This window comes from Delphinus delphis, chromosome 7, assembly GCF_949987515.2.
Source record: "Delphinus delphis chromosome 7, mDelDel1.2, whole genome shotgun sequence".
Classification (NCBI taxonomy): Eukaryota; Metazoa; Chordata; class Mammalia; order Artiodactyla; family Delphinidae; genus Delphinus; species Delphinus delphis.
The window spans coordinates 79,513,058-79,537,124 of record NC_082689.1 but is presented as its reverse complement, the minus strand read 5'-3'; the positions used below and the strand labels follow the sequence as shown (position 1 = coordinate 79,537,124).

The window sequence follows — 24,067 nt, the reverse complement described above, 5'->3', positions numbered from 1 at the left end:
CTTGTCAAAATCTGCAGATCTTCATTCTTCTAATGGCTTATTGGCTTTCTTACTGTATGAATGAACCACAATTCATTTTTAATTGATAAGCATTTAGATTGTTTCCAATTTTTCATTATTACAAATAGTGCTGCAGGGAACATCTTTATGCATTTCTGCATACATTTAAACAAACTTTTAGGAAAGTTTCTATAAAATTCACTACTAGGAATAGAATTGCTAAGTCAAAAGATTTATACATTATATAAATTTATAACTACTAGTGCCCTCCAAACTGTTTGTTTTGATTTATATTCCTGTTGATTTTACTATACCTTCAAAAACACTATGGACTTTTACCTCATAAAGTAAAAATGATAACTCATTGTTGATTTAGTTTACATTTCTCTGACCATAGAATGGTGGAACATTTTTCTATATGTTGATAAACTACTTCTGTTTCTTTATCTGAACTTTTTATTATATCCTACTCCCCCTTTCTAATTGTATTTTTTGTCTTTTTTATTATGTTGGGGGAGCTATTCATATATTTAGGGTATTAGCCCTTTGACTATGATATTCAATGCACATATTTTTTGATGCTCTTTTGTCTTTTCATGGGCTTTTGTCTCTTATGGGCTATTTTTGTAGTACAGAAGTTTCCATTTCATATTTAGGGAGTCAAATTTTGTTCCCTTTGTACATCTTTTGACTTTGAGATTTCATGACAAAATCTCCCCTACCTAACAATTATTAAATACTCCAGAACAAGGAAAAACATGCATAGTGTGTTGACTGTCCTAAAAGCAGTTGGCTTAGTACTTCTGAAAAAGAATTTCAAGCATGAGAACACTGAGTCTGGTCATTCCAGTTCTCCATAATTCTTAATTATCATGGACATGGAACTAGTTCTCTCTCACTGATATAATTTTCTATTTATAGACACATTTTCACTGAATTCTATCAAAGACCTAACCACAAAGTTCAAGTTATTGTTACTTGAAAGTCTTAAGAGAACCTACTCTTGATTAATGAGAAAAATTGCTTCTGCTTAGATGGGATGTTATGTATTTTGGACTGTAGAAATGCCTGATGACACAGACTAAAGTCCCTCATACAATCTAGGGATAAATGTCACTTGTGACTTTTGTCTCCAGTCTCCAATTTCTAAACTAGCTCATATCAGGATCTCCCTCCATATATTTAGACTAGAGACAACTGAACACATACTATTAAATCTGTGACAAACAAGGAAGTAACTTAATTTGATGTTAATCCAAAATAAACAGAAATAATTTCCACTACTGTTCTCTTAGTGTGCCAAAGTGAATGCACTAAAAGTATCAGGCCTTTTGCTATAATTGCATTGTAGGAGTTCTTCAAAACATGATCCCCCTTGTTCCGGATTTCATGCTCCTCAATGCAAAATGTTTCTAGGCAACATACTGTATCTTTTACCACTGCCTTCCCTGTGATGATTCAGTGCAAAGAGTGGCAAATATATTTAAAAGATTATGGGAGCCTATTTGATAAATGTAATCACGTCCTAAGTTTTTTTTTTTTTTTTTTTTTTTTTGCGGTTCGCAGGCCTCTCACTGTTGTGGCCTCTCCCGTTGCGGAGCACAGGCTCCGGACGCGCAGGCTCAGCGGCCATGGCTCACGGGCCCAGCCGCTCCGCGGCATGTGAGATCTTCCCGGACCAGGGCACGAACCCGTGTCCCCTGCATCGGCAGGCGGACTCTCAACCACTGCGCCACCGGGGAAGCCCAAGTCCTAAGTATTTTTGAAAGCAAACAATGCTATCCACTTGACTCATTAAAGGATATATACATATATACATGTATATATTAATATATATATATGTATTTTTTAAGATAGTGTGATTAGGTAGAAACTTGCAAACTCTCTTGAGGCCACAGGAAAAAGCGTTTCTATGATTCTACTAGCAAGCAAGCAAGAAAGATAAAAGTGCTGACCTCTTCCTCTTTGATGATTCTATTCTATTTGCTTCCCCAACTGTGTCACAGAAAATTTCTAGAGCAATATTCCTAGGACACACACACAGCCTCCTAGTGAAGTAAGTTTGAAAAATACAGGAATAAAACTAAAAACAGAGAGACATATTACGAAAACAATTTTCAGGACCCGTAAGATGCTGATGCCCTTTGTTAATTTCTAAGACTCTAAGCAGGGATATTGTTTTTTCCTTTGTGAAAACAGAACTCATTTTTCAAAGAATACAAGCAATACCTTCAAACATTGCATGGATTTTATGAATAATTTGGACATGCTGACCTAGGGCATCTGTTTGCCTTAAATACACTGATTTCATATCTCTCCTGTAAGACTATGAAAAAATTAGCTTTTCCATCATCTCTTTTGAGAGTCTTCCCAGGTCTGCCATGCTACCTACTGTCTGCTCCATGTCACCCTTTAATTTCTCCTCCTTTATCCTTCTCTTTATATGAAAATACTAGGATTTATGCCTTCACTGTACCAATCCAGTTGTGTATGCACATATTTTGTTGCCCATTTTATTGTATTTACTAGTGGTTTTTATTTTGTTTCTTACTAAATTATTAATATCTCTAGGTTAATAAAACACGTTCTCGGTTTTTGGTGTAATCATTCACCATCCTCCAGCACTGGGACACACACACAGTCTAGAATAGTTCTCTGCCCAGAGTTGATTCTAGAAAATGTAGCTGCTTGCCCTTATTTGAGAGCGACGACGTGCAGTTGCTGTAGGGGATGAGTGAGGATGAGTCTGCATGTGTCTGTTGATGGTGACTGCCTTCAAGGGCAGCACCTAGAGCAGAACAGAATCAATGTTCAGCAGAGTCATTTCTTTGGCAGCTGAAATGAACCTGCAGGAATCTTGCTGTCACAGATACATTCATTCTTGGATGCTGCAACTGTAAATTCACCCACCCACCTGCACAGCTCAAGGGAAATAATTCCCTCAGCTTTGGAATACATCCCTCCCACAGTGGGTCAGATAACAAGCCTTAAAGGGACACAGTGATGAGTAATGAGAGACTGAGAGATAAGAATCCAAATGATATTTACAGGAGCCTTTAGTGGGCAGCGTGTAATTACAGGGTTCAGGCTCATGTGTTGCTCTTGATTATTCATTTTTCGCCACTTCCTATCTATCTCCTTCCTTTGTCTCATCATCACCAGACAAGAAATTCCCTTTTATTTGAGTAACTACATAATGGGATGCTTTGGTTCATCAAATATTCTGATTCCTGGGTCCTGTCACAATAGTTGAATAGTTCTTTTTTTTTTAATCAAACAATCAATATGATCTTTTATTTCTGTTTTCTTTCTTTCTTTTATTTTTTTTTTTTGGCCATGCCACACGGCATGTGGGATCTTAGTTCCCTGACCAGGGATGGAACCTGCGCTCCCTGCATTGGAAGCAAGGAGTCTTAACCACTGGACTGCCACAGAAGTCCCCTGAATAGTTCATTTTGATTCACAAGTATTCTGAATTCTACTGTAAATAGGTACGTAGGTATTTGGAAATAGGTACCTGGGTGAATCACAAAGATATTCAAGGTCTTGCAATGACAGGAGCATCATTAGGAAAACCAAATCCCCATTCAAAGTATTATACATACAGAAAACAAGCTGAAACAGTTCTGACCATACCACATACCCGAGAAATTGTTAATTTGGAAGAAAAATCTTATTTCCATGTGTTTACTTTGTCTGTGTCACTCACACCAAAGTGAACTACGAATGAACCTTTTTTCTATGCAATTTAGTTGATGTTTCTTTGATAATCACGTAAAATGGGAATTTATTTTCAATTAAGTGGTTTTTATATGATGATAATAAGCCTATCGTTGCTCTTTAATTTTCAACTGAAGTGTTCTCATCACAGGAGGCCCTTGTTCAGAATGAGCAATTGTTGTTCCTTCCTGGGATTCTCTCGGTTTTCATCGGAAATGTGTTCCTCCGAACACTGACCCAGCTCAACCCCACTTAGTCTCTCAGGGAAGATGAGCTCATATCCTGGTGGTGTGGTGCTCTGCCCTGTACAGGGCCCAAAATCTGACCATTGCTTATGTATAAAATGAAGCTCAGAATTTTAGATTGTGTACAATCTAGCTAACAGAGGAGGGTACTGTCCGTGCGGGGAACACTACATGACTCATATTTTCTTTGAAAAATTGAAGTCATATTTCTTTGATGTGTCAACAGTGAGGACTTAGAGCCGACTGCAGAGTCTTTGTACAAAACTGGAAGGAGAGAGGGAGAGAGAGAGAGTAGGAGAGCAAATGAGAGTCTTCTCTGAGATCAAGCAGGGAGAACAACACTCCCAGAAAATATCCTACACCGAGTGCACAGCCCTCAGAATGTAATAATATAACCTAATGATGTGAGAGAAGAAATGGTGAGAGGAAAATGTAAACAGAAATAATTATTCTTGGATTGCTAGGAAAATACATGAGCCGAGGGCACTGACAGCATCTGAATATTTGTGTGATGCAAGAAAACAAGGACACACATTGAGTGAGAGAAGAGGCAGGTAGAGGAAGATATTGTTCCTAGAATATTTGGTGCCATGACTTGAGTGCTGTATTGAGGTTCTCTTGTCTTCCCTCTCCTTCCTCTGTCATCATTTTTCTGTGATCCCATCAGCATCACTTCAAAGATGCAAATCTCAATTTATCCCTATGACAAACATATATCACCCCTGCCAAAAGAAGAGGTGAGAAAATGAGCTCTATGTTCAAAATAGTTCCTCTAACTCCGTTAAAAATAGACAATCCAATTCTAGGGTCCTTGAGGGGAAGTGGGTCATAGGTGGCAGGTGGCTGTCCTTCCAAGGATGTGAGAAGTTAGGGGAGGATGTTAGAAGAAGGAAGGAAGGTGATTCACCCTCTTTCCCTTTAGGAGAGTAGTTCTATAAATTATCTTTGTCTCCCTGATTGCCACAGTTTAGGGTTCCATCAATGTCACCTAGTAATTCCTTTAGCAGCTGAATTACAGCACTTTATTTCCCTAATGATCTCATTTTCCCACCAGGCTTCTGGAGGCTTCAGTGGACATGTTACTGAATAGTCTGGGTCTCCTTGTCAGTGATTTTACAGTCAAGCCAAGGCTGGGACAGAATCTCTGAGGGGCTCAAGGGAAACCAGCTCCATGCACTCCTGCATCGATGAGCACTCGCTGAGAAGAAAGAGGAGCTCACTGTTCCCTCTGGGACCACAGAGAATTCCCAGCATTTCACGAAGAACTACAAGATGTTCCAAGGCAGCTGCTGCCCCACTTCTAGACAATGCATACTTTCTCTAACAAGGCTCTCCCAGCTCTCAAAAACTGGCACAGCATGGGCAATCAGAATCTCACCAGAGAGACAGAACTGGGAAAATGGATCAGGCTGAATGCAGAAGTTGCAACTAGGGTGGTGAACTTGAAGGCACTATATATAACACTAGTGTCTCCGAGTTGAATCAAATGCAATTTTCCTGCTGAGGCCTCAGTTATTTTTAAAAAATGGTGCCGGGAATGACTGATGCCCCAGCACATCAATAGCTTAGAGCTGTTCTTACTGAAATCTGAAAATACTCTTATTAAATGGAGTTAGAAAGAATATCTGGCAAGGCTCCCTCCACTGCTTTCCAGGAAGTGTTACAAAATGGCGGGGCTGGGAGCCATCCCAAATTATAGAATATCATGCTGACAGCCCTAGCATCATTGCTTGCAAAGACATCATTGAATGTGACAGGTTGGAAATCTAGGTGGTATAATGAGGCGCATACGCAGTAGTTTCAAGGGTGCTAGCAGCTATTTCATGGCTCTTTCCCCCTAAGGCAAGGAAGCTTCCCAAATTCATCTGTCTACTTTCATGTATTTTCTTTTTCTTCATTGTTCTTCTCCCTATATCTAATGCACTGACATTCAGGGGGTTGTGCCAGATTTCAAATGTCTACATCCCTCCAGGAAATAAAAGATAGACTTCTCGACCATCTGAATTAAAAGTGAACATCTTACTAGAGGATATATGATCAAAATAGTTGTTTTCTAAAGATAGTCTCATGTAAGATTTATGGCTTGCTTTATTTAGGAATTACGTTTTATTTGAAATCATCAATGTTGTATCAACACTTTACAATTATTTTAATTAAAATAACAAATCATCAAAGTTCATATAAGACAAGTATATATGATATTTGTTATTTTAGAAATGGGTGATATAAAATAAGACTGAAGCTGTAAATAATAAGGCTGGTGTGGACTGAACTGGGATTATATAACTGAAGATGTCCCAGTTTTCTGCAGAGGCTGATCTCAATTACACACAGGATGAAATATCAGAGTTTGCAATTTCCCTGATTCACAGTTAAGAACAATGTTATAGCTTAAATGTGGAAAAATTATATTCACATATATGCAAAGGGAAATAGATAAGCCATGAAGCTCATCTTTTCATTTTGTAGATAATCTCTCAAACATATTTAGCTACACAGTTTTGTTGTTCAATAGACTAGTTTTACTTGTAAGATGATAATACATGAAAATATTTTTTTTTCCAAGTAAAGCCTTTAGTTATGTAAACAACCACCATGGATCAACCACACAGCCTTTTTCTCTTTGTGCAATAGTAACAGCTGGTAGTTGAAAGAGATCTCTGATCCACCTGGCATTTTAGATACTTTGTGGGGAGAACAGCAGGACTTAGTACAATGGGCAAGAAATTTTGAGTTAGTGGATCTGAGTGGATGATCCATTTCCTGCCCTCTTCAGTTTCTCCAACTATAAAATGGGAATCTTAATCCCTTTCTCATAGGCTGTGAGATTCTTTCTGAGAGACCCTCCTTGCTTTATTCACTTTCCTCCTCTTCTTCCTCCTTCTCCTTGCTTGATTTCTCACTTGCTCCTTCATTCACCTTGAGACCAATATCTCTGAGGGCAGCAAGGGGTTCATTATGGGAAACAGTCACTACCTCCTGGCTCAGGAAAGGGGAGTTCCAGTGAGTGTGTGGGGGTAGGCAGAATAGAAGAACAAACACAGAAGGAGTTGCTCCTAAAGAAATCATTCCGCTGCTATGTCCCCAGATCCTTGACACCTAACCCAGCCTAACCCCATGATGAGTCTCTTCGCTTCATTCACCTGAGGTTCTGATGGAACCTGGTTTTACTACCTCAGGCACTCTCTGTGCTATGTCTTCCTGAGGATTACCTAGAAAACGTCAAAGGCAAAGAATGATGTTTTATAGGAATATTGTACTTTCTCATATCCTCACATAGGAGAGAAAGAGAGAGAGGAAGCAAGCTCTCTGGTGTCTCTTCTAATAAGGGCACTAATCCCATCATGAGGGCTCCACCCTCATGACTAAATTACTACCCAAAGGCCCCATCTCCAAATACCATCGCATTGGCACAGTGGGGATTAGAGTTTCAACACACGAATCTAGGGGTGGGGGACACAAACATTCAGCTCACAGTGGAAGGCTACTGTGCAATAAATATGTGAATGGGCTTTATAAACTCTGAAGTAGTATATTAACTGAAAGTGTTGAAATCATAAGGAATGAATAAAGTCAGACATATAATACTAATAATAAAAGGAGCTAACCTTCGTGAAGTGCTCACTTCATGCAAGTCATTATATACAGTATAATATAATTAATACAATTTAGTCTTCACATGTGCCCATAACACCACTGTTATTATCATTACTAATAGAAAATATCTCCAAAAGTAGATTGATCATAACTAGATTATGTTCTTTGGAAAGGACACTAAAGTAAATACATTTCTAACATGTTTGACCAAGGAGAAACACAAAACAAAACAGAGGAAACACAAAAACATTAGGAGTGAAAAGATAGTAAAATCACAGAACGTCAGAGATAATAAGAAAGTTGAACTGACTGTTGTTCATTCGTACATACTCCATTAAAGAAAATAAACCTGAACACATTACAGCTAGATACAAATTACCAAATTCAAGTAGCAGAGAAAGGAGAAAAGAAATATAAGATGGAATAGGCCCCATTGCTAACAGTTGCTACCTCTGGCCAGGGGAGTAGGAGTGACTGAGGGGGTCCAAGGAGATCTAGCACATTTTGCTGTGTAATCATTAGCACTAATTTACTCTTGTATAAGTCTTCTAATTGGGGGCACATATTCAGACACCAGTTTTAATCTTTAAAACACATATAAAGAGTTTGTGCAGCACTGTCATATAAAATTTGAGTTTTAACCTTCTTCTAGGACAGCTATTCAAACTCTGAAAAACACCATGAATGAAATGAGGAATACAAAAATAACTGCAACACAGTTCACAACATCTGAAAACAAAATTAAATCCTCTTTACTTATATGTCCCAGGAAAACTTTTACTTTGTTTCAGTCATCTGAATTGAGTTATGTCTGTCTAAAATTAGTTCATACGTAAAAGCATTCTTTAGTGAACAGATAAATTCCTCAAGATCTGCCTGCAGCTCTGAAAAAAAAAAATATCTCTGTCCTGGGAATAATTATTTAGTGTTTATATATTCTTTTTGTCACATTTTAAAAATGTACTCTACGATGACTTTATAAGATAAAAAACAGTTCACTGCATATTTACAAGGTGCTTCAAGAGAGGACCTGAATTCCCTTCCCTGCTCTACCCTTCTCCATCACAATCACCCTAGACTTCTAGTAGCTGTAAGAATAGCTGTTTTTTGTGTAGTCCTTATATTTTACATGTTTTCCATTAGCACCTGCTGGCTGTTACAAGCACAAATGAGTAAATTTGCTTTGAGTAGGGTTTTGGGGCTTGTGTGGGTGGGGAAGATGTTCTCTCAGTCAGAGTTCAAGTAACCCTCTTTGGAAGAGAGCTTTTTCACCTTCATAATCTATGATAACCCAGACAATTAGCCTGTGTGAACTAAATAGCATCAGTGTTCACTGGCGGTGCAAAGGATAATCAAAACGTCAACAGTTGAGTAATGAGAGAAAATATCTATTAAATACTTAAACAATGTGCTAAACACTTTGTATGTATTTTCTTACTTGGCCCTCAGAGCAACCTACTAGAAAGGATTTATTCTACTTCTTTTTTTAATGGATGAGCCAACTGAGGGACAGAAAACTTAAACAACTTACTCAAGGTCACATAGCTCAAGCTCAAGTTGGAATCTGAACCATCCAGGCAGTCAAACTCCAAAATCTTTACTTAAAATTCTCTAATGGTCACTATACATCAGAATAACTTTATTTCAAATACATAATAAAGGGATAATTCCTCCCATCCTATATTGGTGTACGTGCATGTCTCAGTGTTCTGGAATAATAACATTGCAAAATTACCACAAGTTCAAATTAGCTTTGAAGACAATGAATGATGTAGAACATTCAGGAAAACCCAGTACCAGGTGCTATCAATTGAGGTTCATGAGTCATGACAGTCAACACAATACCGTATGTGAGGCATTAGCTTACTGGAATGTACATAGCAGCTTCCTGGCACCCAGCCATCTTATATGTTTTCCATTTTTCTCACCTTGTTGCAGATGGGCTTGTTTTATTAAGGGAGATGCCTGAGTGTGTAATCAATAACACGAAAATAGAGCCTGGCAGCTGTCTAGATTACAGACGTTCTTACGTGGCCCATGCATGCGCCCACAGACACACAGAATCCAATGGCAACAGTGCATACTGCTTAGAAGAAATCTGCCAATTAATAGTATCACCTCTAAAGTGCCTGTGAGTTGGGGGCCAATTTAAATTTAGTTGCATCAGGTTAGAATGCTGATGGAATGACTCATGTAAAAAAAAATCAGCCAGGGTCCAATACCTTTCAAGTGCATTTATTAATAGTGCTTATTTTAATACTGACTCTTCTGGTAGAAGTACTGCTTTAAGATGACAAGTAAAAAATACAACACAAATGCAAGTGGAATGGAATCAGCATGAAAATAAGCCTTATGTTTTAAATATTTTGGAAAATGTATTGAAGAAGATGAACTTTAAGTTATGACTGAAGTTCAGCAAGTCAAGTTTTTGCCTTTCAGAGAATGTAGAAAAATGCATAGACAACATTTCATCTTTTATATGTATGAATGTACTTTTGAGATGTGTGTGGGTATATTGTGTGTGGCTGTGTATGAAAAATGCTCTGTGAGAGGAGAGGAATAAACCTCCTGTAGACCAACTCAGGGAAGCTATGGCAGAAATATTACAAAACTACAGGTAATCTGATCAATAATTCTCTGAAATAAGTGAGAATACATTTCACACTAATATACAAACACTGCAATGTAGATCTTATTTATAAATTTCACTTGCACACAATCCAAAGGCAACTTGTTGAAGTTAAAAAAATAACTGAACTATGAATTGGTTTGACCTCTAAGTAGAGTCTATGGCATCGTGATGAAAATGGCAGTGCTACTAAAGTGAAATTTTGCATTTGAGGATGACATGGCTGTTATCTGAATGTCTGCGGACATCTGAGAAGACTTTCCACACTACAAACACATTTGGCTCAAATTCCAAACTATACCTATTAAACTGTACACCCTTCAGACTGAGTCACCATTCTTTCCTTGTACCTCCTTGCTGATCTCACCCAACACTGAACTCTGCAATTCCATGAGGTCTTACCTAGACCCTTTGGGAAAGCTCAAGACTATTACTATTTCCAATGCCAAGAAACTCCCCAAAGGAGGGCAGCCTCATACTCCTACCGGCCCCTGGCCTCTACTATCAGCTTCCTCCAATCCATCTTCTATGCTTGCTGCCCAAATGATAGTTCCAATATAAAAGATCTAACTGTGAAACCTTGGCTTAAAGCCCTTAAAATGCTTCCCTGGTATCTACAGAGTAAACTGTAAACTCCTTTGCTTAGTATACAAAGAACTTCAAGATCTGGCCACTGCCGAAATGTCAAGTCTCATCTGTCATTTCCTGCCTTGCTCTTTGCAAGCCAGAAATATTGAACTACTTATAGTTCTCTAGTGGACCAGGCTCTGGTCTGGTGCCCTGCCTTTACACATGCTGTCCCTGGAAGAGTCCTCCCTGCCTGTGTGCCTGACAAATTCATTCATTCTTCAAGCCTCAGTTCAAATGCTACCTCTTCTGAGAAGGTTTCCTTGACTCCCCAAAAGCTGGCTGTGCCATTTCTCTGGTGATCTCCTTCAGGTTTGCGCACATATCTTTAAAGGAGTCATCCTATTGTTCGATGGCACATCTCTTGCCTGTATTTAAATTACATGAGGGCAGGGACCACATCTTTCCATTTTTCATCGCCAGCATCCTGGATAGAGTCTGGCATAAAGTGAAGGTCAATGCATGTTGTCGAATGAAGGAATGAATGAATGAGACATAGATGTTCTCCTCAAGTGAACAGTTCAGCAAGTAGAAACTGTTCAGACTCTTCAGGACTCTAAGGATACAAAAGGCAACGTTTCCAGTGGTCTAGTTGGGCCAGTACTCTTGTGTTTTGCTCAGCAACCTAACTAACCTTGAAAGAGCATTTTACAAATGGCTGGCAGACCCATTTTAACTTCTTAGCAGTCATATCTTTGCAGTGAAGGTTTTGAGGGATATTATCCACTCAGTCTGTCCAGAGTCATCTGATCGTCACCTGCAGCTGACCACAAAATCAACTCATAAATACGCATTCTCTGTGTGATCAGAAGCAGCATAGCTGAGTGTGGTTAAGGGTACACACTCGGGGACCTTAGACTGAATCCTGACTCTGTTACATACTCTTTATGCCTCTGGATGAATCTGTAAATTAGGAACACTGATAGTACCAGCCTCAGAGGGTTGTTGTGAAGATTAAAGCAAGTGTGTACATGTAATAATTGCTTAGAATATTTGTCACATAAAAAGCTCTAAATAAGTGTAGTTACTATTATTATCTTTTTTAAAAAACTTCCCCTATTCCTCCTTACCTTCACACAAATTGGACAATAGCAGCCCTGCTCTGCATTGTCATGGAGCCCGGAAACAAGTCCAACCTCCCCTCACACTGAAAGTAACAAAGATCCGCCAGAGATGCACAAAGTCACATGCAACAATTGCTCAGAATCCTGTGTCTTGTTCTCAAGAAGCTGCTCCTCTGAGCTGAGCTCTGTCTGGCCTCGAACTCGCGGTTCTTCAACCAGAGCTGGATCTAGCCACTGGCCCTTGGGGTTGTGTTTGTATTGTGTCTTCTTAAAAATCTAATTAAAAATTGCTCACAGACTCTGCTGTGGCTTGCCCTCTGGCTCTCCAGGCCTGTTACTTCAAGTAGAATTCTTAACAGTGGTTCCCCAGAACTCAGCCAGGACAGTCTACCATTACCAACAACCCACTCCCACACCCTCCCCCCCGCCGCCCCGCCCAGTCCACCAAAAATGGGAAGGAGTTAAGGGAAAGGGGAGAATTCTGACCATGCAGGTAGCAAATGACTCACGAAGAACGGTGAAGAATGGCTTGCAGAGCCTCCTGCAGATTCCCTAGTCTAACTGTAATCACAACCAACCTTAGAGTTGACATTTACTTGTCAGAAAAAATCAAAACAAAATAAAAAAAACCTTCCAAGAAGCCCTAGGGATGGACTGGTATTTTTAAAGAGTGGATACACAATTAGATAAAAAAATGGCTTGTTTCCTTGGGTTACAACCCCTGGGTTAGATTTTCTAGGATTTTCCTCACTATGAGAGTGGTAAAAAGCTTGACCACATGGGCTTAGGAGAAAGTTCCAAGATGGCAAAAAGCTCTAAGGTGATACCAACTCTGCTGTAGCCAAGGCCTACAGCCAGAGGGTCAAAAGGAGTTCCCATATCTTAGTCCAGCTCACCAAGGGTCAAAGCTCAATAATGAGAGTGTACATTGCATTGATCCGTGTCCTCTCTGAGAACCTTCCTCGTGAACCTGCAGCAGTGGTAGGTCTCATGAAGAATTTGAGGGTTTTGAATCTCAGCTAACACAATTTTCAGACATTGCTATTGTTCGAAAGTTTGGCGTTTCATCCATTTGGTCCGTGGACAGTTTGCTCAGGGAGCCATCTCATTTCCTGAGATGATAAAAGCTCATGATTGGAAACTACCTAAAGGTACACTACTGGATGTAGTGAATGGACTACTGGTCCATTCACTCTGTTGGCAGCAGCTGCTAAATTCTAGCATTACAAGTCAAGGCCGCATTATTTAACACTGTTCTTAAAGATTTTCACAGAGGCTCTCCCTGGCCTGATGTGTCAATGGGGAGGTGTTCAGTTAGCATTGTGTGGGGCTGTATAAAATATATCCAAGAAGGAACACCCAGTGTAAGTTACAAATCTATAAATCCAATTATGACCAAGGCTGTGTATGCCAATTTCACAATTAATACTTTACACTTAATTTTAGAATTTTGTGTCTGAGTCTCTAAAACCATTTTCCTGCTTAAAATATTTTCTTTTGTCAATGCCTTGAAAAAATGGCCTAAGCATGTTTCATTCTGAGTTTATTCTTAACTTTCTAATATTTTGCCAAGGGACCAGCCTTTGGACATTGAATGAGAGTTTTGTCCGTAATTCATACCATACCATTCTATTATACTTAGGTCCAAATAATTTTTAAGCATTAGGATCCCTCTTGGCTGAATCTAAAATTCACCCATAAAATCTAGATGCTTAGAAAAATTGAGAAGTAAGAATTATAACCTAGCAACACTATACATCTTGATTGTCGCATACTATCATACCTCACACAAATTGGCCCAATATGTAACACCCATTCCAAAATGTCTCATGTAAATGTAATAAGGACAGGTGGTAACCTAATTAGAATTTAGAAACGAACTGGCTGGATATTAGATTTTACTTCATAATGGACAAGGGAAACACAAAAGAAAGATTTAGCTAAATGTTAACTAAAAATGATAAGGCTTCAGAGGATGGCAATCATCCGATGTTCTCACTCAGTCCAAAGTTAAATTAGAAGTAGACAGTTAATAACTGCTTTGGTTTCTTCAGGGAATATTTTCTCCAATAGGATTCTTGGCTGAAGTGACATTCCTAATGTTTTTTCCTAAGGTCACTCTCATTGCTAACTTTATAAAAACAAATTTGTTAAAACCAAGTCTTTGAACTCTGAAAATTAATACGGTTTTATAAAAAAGATGACTGCTTACATAGATTCTCCACAGGGAGCTTCCTCCTAGAACTGTTATTTACATGGAACAAGTTAAGACTTCACATATAATGAAACTATTTTACCATTAAATAAAGCTATATTATTAATAACCAAGGTACCAGAACTGTCCATTCATAAAAGGCACATTCCTTTACACCTTCTCTTTACACAAAATCAAAGTACAAAAAGTTAGGGATGAATTACCTGTCACCTCAGTTGGAATTAGAACTCTTTTAATTTTTTTAATTGTGATAGTGCCAAGACTTAAAGCCCCTGCCATAAGAGACAGACCATGATGAAACTGAAGACAAAATATTTGGGGAAATCTGGCTTGGCCAAGATTATGTAATGGCAACTAAATATCTATGAGGACCTGTTTTAAAATGAGGCTAAACACAGAAATCCTGAGTACTGAATGGACCTCTTCACCTGTTTGTCCGAAATATAACTCATATGAACATATCCCAAATGGAATCCACTATTTTTCCTCCATCATATTTTGTATAACTCTGCTCTTCTTTTGGCTCAGTTATAAAGGTGTTACCAACTAAAATATACATGGGAATTCAGCATACAATAAATGTACACTTCCAGTCAGTAAGAAAATGTGTGTTATTAAGTGAATGGCGTCAGAAAATAATAAACCATTTGGAGAAAAATGAAAACAAAATTGGATATCAATATTGAACACACTCCTTAAATTACTAAAGGCTAAAAAGGATTAAAAAGGAAACACAGGATATTTCTATTACCATATAATGGAAATGGTATTTATACAAAAGACATGCAACTCAAACTGTATTAAATTTTTAGTGGTCAATAGAATGACACTGAAAAATTATATCCAGCACATTTGAAATAAATTATTTTTCATCTTTAAGTCTTTAATAAAAGTCTTGATCTATAATCCCTCAAGAAAAGAAATAGGCAAATAATACTTACCTGGCGGGGGAGATACCATGATCACGAAGGTGGTTTTCTCAGGGCGAGGCTTATCCATTGCACTCCGGATGTGCTGACCCCTGCGATTTCCCCAAATGGGGGAAACTCGACTGCATAATTTGTGGTAGTGGGGGACTGCGTTTGTGCCCTCCCCTGATAAAAAAAAAAATAGGCAAATAGTATGAACAAAGAGGTTACACACAGACACACACATACCTATAAACAGATTATAAATATATAAAACATGCCCAAACACCTTTGTAATTACATAAGTGCAAATTTTAAGAGGATACTATTTTTTACTTAATAGTCTACTTAAATCAGTCTGATTATAGAGTTTTGAGAAATCAGGGCCACCCTATTTCACGTGTTGCACAACTTCAGGAGCAACTGTTTCTGTAGGATTGTGTGTTGCACATTTTAGAAGCCATGCAGAAAACAGGTCATCACAAGCACTCACTGTTAATGACACTGTAAATGAATACAGACTCATGTTTTACATACTCTAACTTTAGAACTAGCATTTCATCTCTGGGAAAGTATCTCACTCACAGCCACTGAGAACAGCCTTGCAGGCTAACACACGGCCCAACTTCAGGCAGTTCCATTCCCATAGATTACGGTGTGAATGACACCCCCAAAGGAGTTAGGTAAATAAGTGGGCCCTGACTTGGATAGCTTCTCACACATGTGTGCAAAGACATATATGCAAGGATGTTCATAGAATAACCAGAAAACTGGAGGAAAAATGTCATCCAGTAAGGAATTACATTACTCTTGGTACATACACAGAATAGTATAAGAGGCAGCCATTAGAAGAATGAAGAATCACTCTATAGATGATGATTTGGGGAGATCCCTAAGGTATGTTTTTAATTTAAAAAGCAAAATTCAGAGCACTGCAAATACATGCTCTGATTTGTATTTTTTTGGTGTGTGTGTGTGTGTGTGTGTGTGTGTGTGTGTGAGATACTAATTGTATCACCATGGCAACAGTCTGCCTAATTCTGCCTCTGCCTCTTCATTTTCTTACACTAGCCCTCAACTTTCAAATCTTCATATGTCCCTGGTATAAACAGGCATGAGCCTCATCGTGAAATAATAACCATGCTTTACTTTCTCTCCTATTCTACTGATATATGTGTAGAGTATCTTTCAGATTTAAAATCAAAACCTCTCCTCTAAACAAGAGCTAACTGATCAGGTGGATTGAATCTACCTCTGGTGGTACAATCTTACAAAAAACGCTTTTCCCCTGAAGGGTAATGATTTTGCAGCTTGTGGTAGGCTGAAAATATGCCCTCCTCCCTCAAGATATATCCACTTCCTAATCCCTAACCTGTGAATATTACTTTATATTAAAAAATAAGGGCAAAAGATATGATTAAGTTAAGGATATTGAAAGGTGAACCTTATCCTGGATTATAGCCAGGTGGGCCCTAAATACCATCACAATGTCCTTATAAGGGAGAACAGCATCCTACAGTTGTATAGAAAGCAGAATTTGTAAACAAAAATCTTGGACATCTAAACAAAATGTTGAAGGTGTGACCTAGTTTCTTCTTGCTGCTCATGATTAAATGAAAGAGGAAAGAAATAAAGAAATAACTGTTAAACAAAAAGAAACCAGAACTTGATGATTTGAGAAATTCTCAGCCTATCCAAATTGCAAATGATGCCAAAATTAGGAGATTCACTGTTAGGAGAGCATGCCCTGGAGAGAAGTCTAAAGATACAGTTGGACAACCTCTAGCTAAAGAGATCAGGTGTGTGACTCATGGATCTACTCAATCATCTCAAGGAAGCCAGGAATTAAGATGGGATTATCCGAGAAAGATCTGTGGAGGGCCCTCTTATTTAATGATGGGAATACCTATAACACACAGGAGACCCACAAAGTTTTTAAGAATGTTACCTCAGGAGAAACACTGTCAGTTTGGACAGAAAGAGAGATAAAACAACATGAAAAAAGTCTGCTGGACTCCCTAAATTCTGCAAACAGGAAACATGCTTATAAATCTACTCAGCTACAAAAGTGTGCTAACCTTCAAGGAAAAGGAAGAATGACTTTGAAGGGTGGAGACATGGATGCAAAGGGGTACAGAGCTGAGTGACAGAGGATTATTCCTAGGACTAGAAACCTGATATTTGTCTTGCAGGATTTGGAACTTGCTTAGAACTGGTAACCCCTTTATTCCTTCCACTTTCATTCTTTTGGAATGAGCATGTCTATAACTGTTATAGTATACCTGTCTTCAAATTGAATTTTGGAAGTAGATAGCTTGTTTTCTGGTCTCACACATAGATAGATGGAGATAAATTTTGCCCCAGGAGGAATCATGCCCGACTGTCACCTATACTTGATTTAGATTATTTACAGGATGAGATCTGGGGCTTTTGAGCTAATGTTCTTTAGATGAAATTTTGGACTTGAGTGGTTACTAAAATGAGTTAAGACTTTTGAAGATGTTGGAATGGGCTGGCCGTATTTTGCATGTGGGACAGAGATGAAACTTTGGCAGCCAGAAAGAAAATTGTGGCAAACTGAAAAAATGAAACCCCAAAGATATATTCACTTTCTGATCTTTGAATATATGAATATTACCTTATATGGCAAAAAAGTGAATATTATATTTTATGGCAAAAATATGATGAAGTTAAGGGTCTTTAGAGACAGAGATTATCTTGGATTATCCAGGTGTGCTCTAATTACAAGTGGTGTCCTTATAAGGAGAGATATCAGTCACAGACACACAGGAGAGGAGGCAATATGATCACAGAGGCAGAGACTGGAGTGATGTAGCTACAAGTAAAAGAATGACAACAATCACCAGAATCTGGAAGAGACAAATAAGGGATTCTCACCTTGAGCCTCAATAGGAAATGTGCTCCTGCTGATATCTTAATTTTTGGACTTCTGGCCTCCAGGACTATGAGAGAAATAAATTCTCATTGTTTTAAGCCATCCAGTTTGTGGAAATTTCTTACAGCAGTCCCAGGAAACTAACACAGAGTAAATAACAAAGAGTGTGGATTTAATTAATTTTATTATTAGAATGTAGAAAGCACTTAAGAAGAAGAAACCATTATTTAAAACACTGTTCTTCACTCTAACAAACTATCCTTCCTGATATTCTGGCAAGTAGAAACTGATAAAAAGTTTACAACCTGTTGCTGGTCATGGCAAGGAAAATAATTGCCTACAGACTACAATGATTGAATATCAAATTTTTCCTTTCCTTTTGCTCCCAGGCAATGATATCAAAGGAAGATTTGCAGAAACACCTTTACTAAGTTAAAATTTATTACCATGTTCCTGGATTTTAGAAAGAACAAAGACAGGGTTCAGCTGTAGACAAAATACTTTTATGATTTCCAGTCATTTGATCTTGGCAAAGGCACTTTCCTTTTATGAATCTCCATTTCCTCATATTAAAATGGGGATGGTGAATTAATCTCATGGGGTGGTTGTAAGGTTTATATTATAACAAAAGTGACACATAACAGGCACCCAAAAATATCATTAGTCCTATCATAAAGTGCATAAGAACCTTATAATTCATCCCTTTTTGCTTTGACCTCTAGGAGGCTCAGAAAAAAATTTAATGTTTGTTATAGTAAGTCATTAACCTGAATGATTAGTATATGGTGGTTTATTTTTCTATCAATATTTTGAATTTTCTGTTAATTTTAACAACTTTATTGTATATTTTATTATCATAAGCTGCTATCTGGAAACAGATTTGCTAGCTATAATTAATAAATGATAAATTATGATCTGTTCATACTGTCTGTAAAGATGCCTGTTTATATTTCCTAACCTGTGCTTATTTGCTTTGGTGGCTAAGTGGGGGACTCAGAGCATTTAGCAGAGAGAAATGTTTGCTCTCTTCAAACAATTATCCAAGGGAATTACTCCCACCTTGGGAAAGGACATCTTCCTTTAGTATGAACATGTTTAGAAATGTAGCAAGGCCATGGCTACTCTCTATGCATGGAAGAAAAACCTTTGCCAGGAAACACTAAAGAGCTGCTTGTGGGCATGTAATGCTTAGAATAAGTATCAGAAATATGTGTGAGAGAGAAATAAAGTTTGTATTCTAAATATCAGTAAGCTGAGTAAAATTTGACATTTAAATCTCAAAAATTAATTTCCAAAATATGCAAACAGCTCATACAACTCAATGACAAAAAATCAAACAAGCCAATAAAAAAATGAGCAGAAGACCTAAATAGACATTTCTCCAAAGAAGGCATATAGATGGCCAAGAGGCACATGAAAAGATGTTCAACATCATTAGAGAAATGAAAATCAAAACTACAATGAGGTACCACCTCACACAGGTCAGAATGGTCATCATTAGAAAGTCTACAAATAACAAATGCTGGAGAGGGTGTGGACAAAAGGGAACCCTCCTAACACTATTGGTGGGAATGTAAATTGGTGCAGCCACTATGGAAAACAGTATGGAGGTTCCTTAAAAAACTAAGAATGGAGTTGCTATATGATCCAGCAATCCCACTCCTGGGCATATATCCAGACAAAACTATAATTCAAAAAGATACATGCACCCCAATGTTTACAGCAGCACTATTTACAATAGCCAAGATGTGGAAGCAACCTAAGTGTCCATTGACAGATGAATGGATAAAGAAGGTATGGTATGTATACACAATGGAATATTACTCAGCCATTAAAAAGAATGAAATAATGCCATTTGCAGCAACATGGACTGACCTAGAAATTATCATACGAAGTGAAGTAAGTCAGAAAGAGAAGGATGAATACCATATGATATTACTTATATGTGGAATCTCAAATATGGCACAAAATGAACCTATTTACAAAAGAGAAACAGACTCACAGATATAGAAAACAAATTTATGATTACCAAAGGGGATAGGGGGTGGGGGAGGGATAAATTAGGAGTTTGGGTTTAGCAGATACAAGTTACTATATATAAAACACATAAACAACAAAGTCCTACTGTATATCACAGGGAACTAGATTCAATATCCTATAATAAACCCCAATGGAAAAGAATATGAAAAAGAATACATATAAACTGAATCACTTTGCTGTACACCAGAAACTAACACAACATTGTAAATCAACTATACTTCAATATTTTAAAATCTCCAAAATTACAGGATATATTTCCACTGCACACATTCCACGTAAGACTAAGCCTCCCCAGCCTTCAGGCCTCCCCTGGGAGGAGTGAAAGGGAGGGACAAAGAATTCTTCCACAGGCTTCTATAAAGACTATGCCTCCTCCCAACCACTTGTCCTTCCCAGTCTCCCACCATCTGGATGATTCTTTTTATGCCCTCCATTCCTGTAATGTTAGACACTTGAGAATATCTAGGATTCCCAAGTCACCCTTCAACCCCTAGAATCAAATCCACATATGGCTCTGTACACTCTCCAATTTTCGGACCCTTGACACCCTTCCAATGCCTTCTGGAACTTTAGTATCAGTCATCAATAAAACACTCAAATTCTTCTGAAGATTTTCTTCAGAAGGTTCACCTTTTTGCTCTAATGGAAATCTGACCCCCACTGAAGACTCTCTCTTTGGTCCCTCTAAAGTGACAGCTGTTTCCTTTCCCACCCCCTTCTACCATGGGCCCTGGAAATGGGCTGAGTCATCTTTGCTCCTCATGCTGCTTCCAGACCACTCTCTTTCCAATCTTTCTTTAGAACCCCAGCTTTTTATGTAGTGTCATCAAACTATACCACCCACCACTTCACAGTTTATACCCCTCATTCTGGATGACTTTAACTACTGGATTGCTATCACACTCTTCAAATACTAGCCACATTTTGGTGCTTTGAATACCCACATTCCAAGACTCTGGACTCTCAGATAATTTACCCCTCATCTGTAATGTCCTGGAAGTTATACCTTGTCCTCCACACTTCAGCCAGTCATTCCCATGCTCACACCTACACTTTGTCATAATCAAGAACTAACTACAACCCTCCATCAACTCAGTTTCAAGCTCCCCAAATTCTTACTGCATCTACCTAAATTCCTTCTACCTTGCTATAATGCCCTGACTCCAGTAATTCTTCAGCCCTGCTAGAACCTCCAGTCCACTGATTCTAACTCCTTTTCATAGGACCTCACCATTTCTGCTTGATACGTTATCTCCTTTTGGCTTCAAGACTGCATGTTCTGACTTGAGAGAACTGACTTGAATTGCTTCTCTGCCTTCTTTGCTCATTCTTCATTTCCCCAATCTCTTATTATTGGAATCTCAGAACTCAATCTTGTATCCTTAATTTTCTCCAGACTTTAGTGCCTTTAATACCATATATGCATTGAAGGCTCCCCCAAATTTTTACCTACCATGTACAGTACAATCCAGGCAGCTCCTCTGAACCCCAGACTCATGTATCTAATGTCTACTTAGCATCTCCACTTGGATGACAGTCTTGTGGAACTCATGCCCACAACTAAACTCTTGATCTTCATGTACCATCTCCTTTCCATTGTCTTCCCCATCTCAATTAATGACAACTCTTATCGTTCCAGTTACTTAGGCCAATAACCTTGAAGTCATCCTTCACTCTTTTCTTTTTCTATCTAAATTTAATCTGGATGGCTCTGCCTTCAAAATCCAAAATCTGACATTTTCTTATCATTCCCAGCACTATCATCCTGGTTCAAGGTGATCATATTTTGTTTTGATGATTACAATTGACCCCTAACTGCCCTCCCTCTTGTGTGTGTGTATATGTGTGTGTGTGTGTGTGTGTGTGCGCGCGCGTATTTTGGCCACACCGAGTGGCATGTGGGATGCTTCCCCGACCAGGGATCGAACCCTGGCCTCTGCAGTGAAAGCACCAAATCCTAACCATTAGGCCACCAGGGAACTCCCACTGCTCTCCCTCTTTACTCTATTCTCAGCATAGGGAAATAAAATGTATTTTTTAAATAGAAATTATGTTTATTCATTATATTTTCAAACCCCTCTTGTATCTTATTCCTGCCCCCTGGTACTCCTTGTCCCTCTTTCTCTGCTTTATTTTTCTCCATATCATTTATCACCATTCACTATACATATTACATATTTTACTTATGCATTCTGTATATTGTCTGTCTCTCTCCAGTAGAGTGTAAGCTCCCCAAATGCAGAGATTTTGCCTGTTTTGGTCACAGCACTAGACACATAGTAGGTGATGCTCGGTCAACCTCTTTTGAATGAATGAATCATATCATGATGGCAGTCTATATTAGTTAGCTCAAACTGCCATAACAAAATATCACAGAATGTGTTACTTAAACAACAGAATTTTATTTTCTCACAGTTCTGGAGACTGGAAGTCCAAGATTATGGTGCCAGGGTTGGTTTCTGGTGAGGTCTTTCTTCCTGGCTTGTAGACAACTGCCTTCTCACTGTGTGCTTACAAGGCTTTTCCTCTGTGATTACATGGAAAGGGAGAGATCTCTGCTATCTCTTCCTCTTCTGATAAGGATATCAATCCTATCAGATTAGGGCCCCACCTTTATGACTTTATTTAAACTTAATTACTTCCCTAAAGGACTGCAGCATGAATTTGAAGGGCACCCAATTTAATCCCTAACACTGTCCAAGAGGAGAAGCTAGTGCTTGGAGAAACTTTAAGTTCTAAAAGGAGGTGCCTTGCAGTGTCAACCCTGTTAATAACTGACACCCATATGCAGCTTCTCAGTTAATATGCCACCAAGTTTCTATTCCTACTTGCAGATCTCCTCCACCACCTGGACCAACCTTCATCCTTCATCCCTTCCAGTACTCAGTACTTTCATTGGCTTGTTTGCATTAGTGTTATCTATACACAGGGAAGAAATATCTATAGGTATAGACTGATTAGTACTAAACTCTAAGTCTTAAGTGTTGTTCACTGCTGTATTCCCAACCTCACCTAGTGGCAGGCATGTAGTCAGTCCTCATTAAGGATTTATGAAATGAATGATCTTGTAGAGCAGAACCAGGTCCTTTACCCTTGTGCGTCTCAACTTGGGGCAGGCAGCACACTGGTGTTTGCCCCATGTGCTTGTGCTTGCAAGAAGACATGGGATAAGCATGTGCACCTCTTTAAAGCACAAATTTGACTTGATTATAAGTCATTTAAAACATGTCATGGGGGGAGGGATAAATCAGGAGCTTAGGATGAACACACACACATTACTATATATAAGATAGATAACCAACAAGGACCTACTGTATAGCATAGGGAACTCTACTCAATATTCTGTAATAACCTATATGAGGAAAGAATCTAAAAAAGAATGAATATATGTATAACTGAATCACTTTGCTGTACACCTGAAACTAACACAACATTGTAAATCAACCATACTCCAGTAAAATTTAAAAAAAACAACATGTCGTAATGTTAAAGCCAACTTTGGTCTATTGCAGAAAAAGAAAGCAAAGTTCACGTAAATGTTGAGGCTAAGATGGTTTCCTCAGGCACCACTCTCTCACCTTCCCCAAGGATCTATTTAACTCTGGGTTTTCCCACTAAATACTAAGTGCTACCAGTTACCAGAGAGAAAATGCAGAAGACACTTAAACCTATTCACAGATTCATACAGAGAAATGTAAGTCCAAGTTCAAGGATGACTATTATGAACTCATATGGAGATTGTTTCCATTGCTTTCTCTTAAAAGCACAGCAAAGAGAATTAGACCATATGTAGGAACCATACAAATGCAGCCGTAAACAGACAATAGGGCTTCCCTGGTGGCACAGTGGTTGAGAGTCCACCTGCTGATACAGGGGACGTGGGTTCGTGCCCTGGTCCGGGGGGATCCCACATGCCGCAGAGCGGCTGGGCCCGTGAGCCATGGCCGCTGAGCCTGAGCGTCCGGAGCCTGTGCTCTGCAACAGGAGAGGCCACAACAGTGAGAGGCCCGCGTACCGCAAAAAAAAAAAAAAAATGCCATTGGTAATTTGATAGGGATTGCATTGCATCTGTAGATTGCTGTAGGTAGTATAGCCATTTTCACAATGTTGGTTCTTCCAACAACAT

At 38.6% G+C, this 24,067-nt stretch overlaps 1 long non-coding RNA gene and 1 other non-coding gene across 2 annotated transcripts in view; one reads left to right on the top strand and one right to left on the bottom strand.

Moving 5' to 3' along the window:
- The first annotated feature begins 15,030 nt into the window (after positions 1 to 15,030).
- LOC132428829 (U1 spliceosomal RNA) lies at positions 15,031 to 15,194 on the top strand. Its single transcript, XR_009520221.1, has one exon. It is a non-coding gene; the product is annotated as a U1 spliceosomal RNA (small nuclear RNA).
- A 2,735-nt stretch (positions 15,195 to 17,929) lies between these two features.
- LOC132428173 (uncharacterized) overlaps positions 17,930 to 24,067 on the bottom strand; it is a 468,522-nt gene continuing 462,384 nt past the window's right edge. Inside the window, exon 5 of the long non-coding RNA XR_009520076.1 lies at positions 17,930 to 18,041. This is a non-coding gene — a long non-coding RNA (uncharacterized lncRNA). The remainder of the gene's footprint in view (positions 18,042 to 24,067) is intronic.